Source organism: Amborella trichopoda, chromosome 4, assembly GCF_054954075.1.
Source record: "Amborella trichopoda isolate Santa Cruz 75 chromosome 4, AtrichopodaSantaCruz75HAP2 v2.0, whole genome shotgun sequence".
In the NCBI taxonomy this organism is placed as follows: Eukaryota; Viridiplantae; Streptophyta; class Magnoliopsida; order Amborellales; family Amborellaceae; genus Amborella; species Amborella trichopoda.
This window is the reverse complement of record NC_142339.1, coordinates 31,903,574-31,912,310: the sequence shown is the minus strand read 5'-3', so window position 1 is coordinate 31,912,310 and position 8,737 is coordinate 31,903,574.

The following is an 8,737-nucleotide window of genomic DNA, read 5'->3' as shown; positions in this document are numbered from 1 at the left end:
TTGGTTATGAAAAATTAAGTAGATTAATGAAACATATTGTTATCCCTTATATAGAATAGGAAAATTTCAAATGTGAAACCTGCTGAAAAGAAAAAATGCATAGAAAACATTTTTCTAAAGGTAAAAGAACTCAAAATTTACTTGAAATTGTTCCTACCGTTATATGTGAAAAATTGAAACCCAAAAGTATAAGTGGAAGTAGTATTTCATTACTTTTATAGATGATTATTCTAGATACTCGTATAGTTACTTAATTTCTCATAAAGATGAATCACTAGACAAATTTAAAAGGTATAAATTAGAAGTTGAAAACCAATTAAATATTTACCAATTAAATATAAAAATCAAGATTCTTAGAAGTGATAGAAGAGAAAAATATAAATCCAATGAATTTAGTGAGTTTTGTAATAACAATGGAATAGTTAGGCAAACCTCTTTGCCTTACACCCCTCAACAAAATGGAATGACCAAGAGAAAAAATAGAACTTTAATTGATATGGTCAATTATATGATTCAAAAAGCCAGTGTAGAATATCAATTTTGGGGAGAAATATCATGATGGCAACATATATTATGAATAGAGTGCCTTCCAAATCAACTAGTGTAACACCCTATGAGCTATAGCTTAATAGGAAACTCAATCTAGACCATATCAAGGTATGGGACACTGTGGCACATGTTTAAATTCTCTATGAGAAGAGGGATAAACTAAGACCTAAAACTATAAAGTGAACAGTTGTAGGATACTCAAGTGACTCTAAGGGATATAGATTTTATAATGAAGAATCTAAAGAAATTGTTGAGAGTAGAGATGCTTATTTCTTTGAAAATGTTGAAACATCAAAAGTAAAAGAAGCTAGAAGTTTAGAACAAAGTAGGGAAGAAGAACTACAAAATTCTAATATAATTGATGAATGAAGCTCTTCTCAAATTGACAACACTAAATTATTTGAGCTAAGAAGAAGTACTAGGGAGATTAAAAGACTTAGTTATTTATGTGATTATGTATATTATAATAAGTTAATGAAGCACCATGTAATTTTGAGGAAGCTATTAGTTCACTTGAAGCAATGAGTTGGATGGAAGCTATGAAGACTGAATATGAATTTTTAATAAATAATAAAACATGTGTATTAGCAGAATTACCTACAAATAAAAAAGCAATTGGTTATAATGGGTATATTCAAAGAAGCTTAATTCTGATGAAAGTGTTAACAAATATAAAGCAAGGTTAGTGGCTAAGGGGTTTAATCATAAAGAAGGCATTGACTACAAAGAAACATTTTCACATGTAGAATATTTTTTCCATTAGAATAATATTAGTCATAGTTAATCATTATGATTTTGAGAGTCATCAAATGAATGTTGAAACTGCTTTTCTAAATGTTGAATTAGAAGAATAAATTTACATATCTCAACCTGAAGGTTTTGAATGTGAAGGTCAAGAAAATAAAGTTTGCAAATTAATTAAATCATTATATGGTTTAAACAATCGTCACTACTTGATTTTCTCATATACACGTAGAAAATATGTATTTAATAATATCACTGCAGATTATTGTATATACACTAAGGACAGTGGGGGTATTCATTTATATTTCGTTTTGTATGTAGGTATAATCATGACAATAAATGTTGGAAAAGCCATTGAGGAATATGAATTAAAGTTATTAGAAACATAAATAAAAGATTGTTATATCTTGACCAAGAGCAATATACTATAGTACTAAAGAAATGTAGAATAGAGAGTTCTAAACCCATAGCTATCCCAATTGACAAAAATTGTAAATTAACAAAGGAAATGTATCCTACGATTAATGAAGATAAAGAAATCATGCAGGATTGTCGTTGTGCACAGGTTGTGGGGTCACTTAATTATCTGATGAATTATGTTAGACCCAATATAGCTTATGCAATGGGGTTGCTAATCAATACATGATTATTTTTGGTATTGAGCATTGAAAATTAATTAAGATAATATTTAGATATTTAAAACGGACTCATGATTATGGCTTATGTTATGGCACCAAGAATCTAATCCTTGAGGGATATAGTGATGCTAATTTAGAAGGTGAAGTTGATAAATATAGATCAATATCATGATGGTTATTTGTTTTTTGTGAGACATGAATCTCATGGGGTAGTAAGAAGAAAAAATATATCGCCCTCTACTATGGAAGCACAGTACATTGCATTACATCATGCCTCAATAGAGGCAATTTCTTAGTGAAATGCCACTAATTAAATATGAGCATCGGCCTACAATGATATATTGTGATAATCAAGCGGAAATAGCCATTTTAAAATACCCAATGTATCATGGTAAGTCAAAGAATGTTAAGAAAAAATATCACTCTTTAAGAGAATTTATGACAAAAAAAGGGGCAGAAGTTAGCTATCTTCCTATACAGTTGGTGGTTGCTGATCCATTAACAAAGGGTATTAATATTAACCCATTTGAAAGGGGTGTGGCTGTCATGGGACTTAGATGAATTGATTGATCATCATAATTGATGCCTTAGTGGTATGTTAGAGTGTTTGTCAATTAGTTGATAGGTCTTTATGACTATGAGATGTTATGAGTCATCTCTATGGCACTTTAATGATTATGGAGTTTATGAGTCGCCTAGCCTCCAAGGGAGGAAAGGTTAGGTGATTTAACCTTTAATAGTTCATTTTGTGATGAAAATCCTTCGAAATGATGTAGCCACGAACCACCGCCAGCTAGCTTGCAATTTGCCCACATTTTGCCACTATCTCTAGTTAGAGGGAAGTAATGTGCTAGTGGTTATCTGGGCAGTTGATAATCTCTTAATGAGATGCATCTCTTTGTGAGATTTTGTCGTGATTCATTGCACTGATGAAATGGCACATGCGATGCGTATATGTATGGCATAACAATAGATGGTATCCACTACTATTTGTTTTTGGATACCTGGTGGAGAGATTATATAGATTTAGAAGTATATACATGAAGTTTATGACGCGGTTGATGATCATGCAATACATCACGACTATGATGAGCATGAAAAATAGTGTGGTTGATGCCATTGAGAGAGTGGATTGTATGTGTGGGTAGATCGATCGCTTGAGGATGTACAACTCAAGTGATCACGATAGACCTTCTTGGTTCAATAGGTGGATGTTTTAATAAGTCAAAACCATGTCGAAAACAGTGGGGGAATGTTGAGCGTGGATTTTCTCATGCCCTTAGGGGAGGTTTTGAAATAAATAAACTTATTTTATTTATATTTTTCTAAATGACCAAAATATTCCCTTTATTACTTGACCCATTTTATTCACATTTTGTCATAAAAAAGAAAAACCCATCCGTGTATTTTTTTCTAACTTTTGGAGTAAATAGCTATATACAGTGAGGTAGGGTTTGGGGAGTTTGGTGCGTTGCACCTCTCGTGCTCACTTAACTTCCTTGTTCACTATCTCTCTCTCTCTCTCTAAGCATTTAGAGGTGCTTTGAGTTTAATGGTGCAACCATAGCCTTGCAAGGGACACCTTAATCATCTATCGTGAAGCCATCTTGCTACATCACATCCCTATTGCTTTCTCTATACATTGCTACTAATCCATTCATGTTTCAGGTTTTCCAGCAATGTTTGGCACGCTTATGATGTTCTAAAGGTGTGGAACTACTTGTTCTCTACAATTCCCAGTCGCGGGATATTGGTGACTTCATTCCATACTTTTATTTGCTCATCTTTGTGTGATTGATGACTATGACTGAGGATTTAAATAGATCGTTTGAGGAGCCCTTATTATATACATATACTTATGCTTCTTGTGTGATTGAGGTTACATGCATACAAAGTGTTTGCTAATATCTTCAAATAAGGTTTAAATAGAGATTTTGATCCAATCAGATTTTATATTAATCCATATTAGTAGCCACCCTAAACTGATCCTAACTAGTGTATACAATTTTTAAAAAAAAGGGCATGAAAATGTTATAAATTTATGTGCCATCTAAACAATAGAAAGCTATTTTTATAAGGACCCAGTTTCTATGCGCCCAAGCCCGCATACATGCCTATTAATAAATTGGGAAAATTACATAAAAATCCATTATACTTTGCGTTATTATGGATATACCAAATAGTTTCTGTTATTACATGTATGTCCGTTGTTTACCTTTTATAACATAATTTTTTGAAAAACACCACTTTATCATTTTTCAAATGTTCAACATTCGAAAATAGGCCAAAAGTTAAACTTTAAATTTCTTATTTTCGGATGTTGAACATCCGAAATTCAGGGATTTTCGGATGTTCAACATCCGAAAATACCCCGATAATTTAACGCTATGTATAACATTTTCGGATGTTGAACACCCGAATTTAAGAGATTTTCGGATGGTCAACATCCGAAAATACCCCTGATAGTTAAATAAACCTTCGTCTTCTTTGTTTTCGGATGTTGAACATCCGAAAATCTCTTAAATTTGGATGTTCAACATCCGAAATGTTATACTTAACGTTAAACTATCGGGATATTTTCGGATGTTGAACATCCGAAAATTCCTTATTTTCAGATGTTCAGCATCCGAAAATAGGAAATTTAACATTTAACTTTAGGCCTATTTTCAGATGATGATCATCCGAAAATCCCACCAATTCGGATGTTTAACATCCTACAAAGGGTAAAGTGGTCTTTTTTTTAAAATTGCGTTATTAAAGGTAAAAAGAGGGTATAAATGTAATAACGGAAACTATTTGGTATATCGGTAATAACACAAAATATAACGGATTTTTATGTAATTTTCTCTAATAAATTTATTTTTGAGATGAATATTTAGACTTAATTTTTAATGACATATAATTTCTAACATGGAGATCATAAATATGGATAAATAAGTAAATTTTAAAAACTAGAAATAATAATTCTAATAAGAAAACATTTGGACCGTTAGTTTCTATTGTTTTTAGATAGAGCAACTACTTGCATCCATCTTTAAGATGGATGCTTTACACTTTTTGGACCGTAGATGTAATCATACGGTCTAGCTCGCGTGAAATTTTTTCCTTTTTATAATAAATACTTTTAATCTTTTTCAATAGATCTAAACGGCCCCTAAATGTACAAGTGAGGTGAGGAACAATTCATGTGCAAGTGAAGTAAGGATCAATTAACTGAGAAGGGCAGATGCAAAGAGGAGGCAGGTGGATGTGGAGAGAAAGTCGCACGGTTGATGAGGAGATAATATTTTTGTGCAGAATATTTTTATGCAAAATAATATTACGCACGTTTCATATTTGACAAATATTTATAAACTTTTTTGTTTTTCACACTCGGTACATATGAAAATATTTTTCAAAAAATACTTTTATGTAAAAAAATTTCCCATGGATATAAGATTTCTATCGTGTGATAATATTTTCACACATGGTAGTTCTTTAGGGAATCCAGCTCTCACTGGATTTGGGGGAGTGGTGAGGGATTGAGATGGAAATATAGTGTTCATGTATGCATGTCCTCATACATCCTCTTGGGGCAAAACGCTGAATTTGCTAGATTTGGAGTGGTGAGGGATTGGGAAGAAAATATAATGTTTGCAGGTCCTCTTGGTGAGAAAAACAAAAAACCATGTTGAATTCTTGGCTTTGCCGCTTAAAACTTTTCATAGCTAGAAATTTAGGTCTCTTTGTGTTGTTGAAGGTGATTCTTTGAATGTCATCAATTGGCATAAGATCTATACTGTTACATATTCTTGACTTAATTCAGTCTTTTAATGTCTCTTTTATGCATGTTTATCGGGAGGCCAATATGTTGACGGATTATCTTGCTATGGGTGGTACTTTTCTTAATGAAATTGCTTAATTTCGATCAAAAAAAATATTTTCACACCAATTGCAAGTTATTTGGTGTAAAAAGATTCACAAGGACCAATTAGTGTGAAAATATTCCCACATCTAACTATACGAGGGAATTTTTGCATGTGAAAATATTTCCACTTGAAATAAACATATGGTAAATTTTTTTACCACAAATTGGACCAACATCTCTTGAGGTGGGGATAGTTTCGTGGGTTTATTTTCACATATCGGAGCCACCTGTGTTATCAAATATAATTATTTTTGCTAAAACACTCTTATGAATTAGATAGAGAAACAATATCAAATTTAAGTTTCAAAGAGAAAGTATCTTAAAAATTTAGAGAGAGAGAGAGAAAGCATCTAAAACTTTTAGCAAAAAACTATCCTAAATTTTTAAAAAAACTATATCAAAATTTAAGTTTTAGAGAGAGAAAATATATTAAAATTTTAAAGAGAGACTATATCAAATTTTAGATAGGCAACTTTTTAGAGTAGGAAACTATCTCAAAATTTTTAAAGAAACTAGTTCAAATTTTAAATTTTAGAGAGAGGCTATATCAAATTTTAGAGAGAAATTACTTCAAACTTTTTGGAGAGAAACTATTTCAAAATTTTTAAAGAGAGAAACTATCTCAAATTTAAGTTAAAATTTTAGATAGAGAAACTACCTGAAAATTTTTAGAGGGAAATTATGTCAAATTTTAAGTTTTAGAGAGGAAAACTATCTTAAAATTTACAGAGATTATCAAATTTTAGAAAGTACCTGAAATTTTTTAAAGAGAAACTATCTCAAAATTTTGAAAGAGAAACTATCACAAATTTTAGGTTTTAGAGAGAAAAAGTATCTTAAAATTTTAAAAAAAAATTTTCATATTTGACAAATATGTATAAACTTTTTTGTTTTTCACACTCGGTACATATGAAAATATTTTTCAAAAAATACTTTTATGTAAAAAAATTTCCCATGGATATAAGATTTCTATCGTGTGATAATATTTTCACACATGGTAGTTCTTTAGGGAATCCAGCTCTCACTGGATTTGGGGGAGTGGTGAGGGATTGAGATGGAAATATAGTGTTCATGTATGCATGTCCTCATACATCCTCTTGGGGCAAAACGCTGAATTTGCTAGATTTGGAGTGGTGAGGGATTGGGAAGAAAATATAATGTTTGCAGGTCCTCTTGGTGAGAAAAACAAAAAACCATGTTGAATTCTTGGCTTTGCCGCTTAAAACTTTTCATAGCTAAAAATTTAGGTCTCTTTGTGTTGTTGAAGGTGATTCTTTGAATGTCATCAATTGGCATAAGATCTATACTGTTACATATTCTTGACTTAATTCAGTCTTTTAATGTCTCTTTTATGCATGTTTATCGGGAGGCCAATATGTTGACGGATTATCTTGCTATGGGTGGTACTTTTCTTAATGAAATTGCTTAATTTCGATCAAAAAAAATATTTTCACACCAATTGCAAGTTATTTGGTGTAAAAAGATTCACAAGGACCAATTAGTGTGAAAATATTCCCACATCTAACTATACGAGGGAATTTTTGCATGTGAAAATATTTCCACTTGAAATAAACATATGGTAAATTTTTTTACCACAAATTGGACCAACATCTCTTGAGGTGGGGATAGTTTCGTGGGTTTATTTTCACATATCGGAGCCACCTGTGTTATCAAATATAATTATTTTTGCTAAAACACTCTTATGAATTAGATAGAGAAACAATATCAAATTTAAGTTTCAAAGAGAAAGTATCTTAAAAATTTAGAGAGAGAGAGAGAAAGCATCTAAAACTTTTAGCAAAAAACTATCCTAAATTTTTAAAAAAACTATATCAAAATTTAAGTTTTAGAGAGAGAAAATATATTAAAATTTTAAAGAGAGACTATATCAAATTTTAGATAGGCAACTTTTTAGAGTAGGAAACTATCTCAAAATTTTTAAAGAAACTAGTTCAAATTTTAAATTTTAGAGAGAGGCTATATCAAATTTTAGAGAGAAATTACTTCAAACTTTTTGGAGAGAAACTATTTCAAAATTTTTAAAGAGAGAAACTATCTCAAATTTAAGTTAAAATTTTAGACAGAGAAACTACCTGAAAATTTTTAGAGGGAAATTATGTCAAATTTTAAGTTTTAGAGAGGAAAACTATCTTAAAATTTACAGAGATTATCAAATTTTAGAAAGTACCTGAAATTTTTTAAAGAGAAACTATCTCAAAATTTTGAAAGAGAAACTATCACAAATTTTAGGTTTTAGAGAGAAAAAGTATCTTAAAATTTTAAAAAAAAATTTTCATATTTGACAAATATGTATAAACTTTTTTGTTTTTCACACTCGGTACATATGAAAATATTTTTCAAAAAATACTTTTATGTAAAAAAATTTCCCATGGATATAAGATTTCTATCGTGTGATAATATTTTCACACATGGTAGTTCTTTAGGGAATCCAGCTCTCACTGGATTTGGGGGAGTGGTGAGGGATTGAGATGGAAATATAGTGTTCATGTATGCATGTCCTCATACATCCTCTTGGGGCAAAACGCTGAATTTGCTAGATTTGGAGTGGTGAGGGATTGGGAAGAAAATATAATGTTTGCAGGTCCTCTTGGTGAGAAAAACAAAAAACCATGTTGAATTCTTGGCTTTGCCGCTTAAAACTTTTCATAGCTAAAAATTTAGGTCTCTTTGTGTTGTTGAAGGTGATTCTTTGAATGTCATCAATTGGCATAAGATCTATACTGTTACATATTCTTGACTTAATTCAGTCTTTTAATGTCTCTTTTATGCATGTTTATCGGGAGGCCAATATGTTGACGGATTATCTTGCTATGGGTGGTACTTTTCTTAATGAAATTGCTTAATTTCGATCAAAAAAAATATTTTCACACCAATTGCA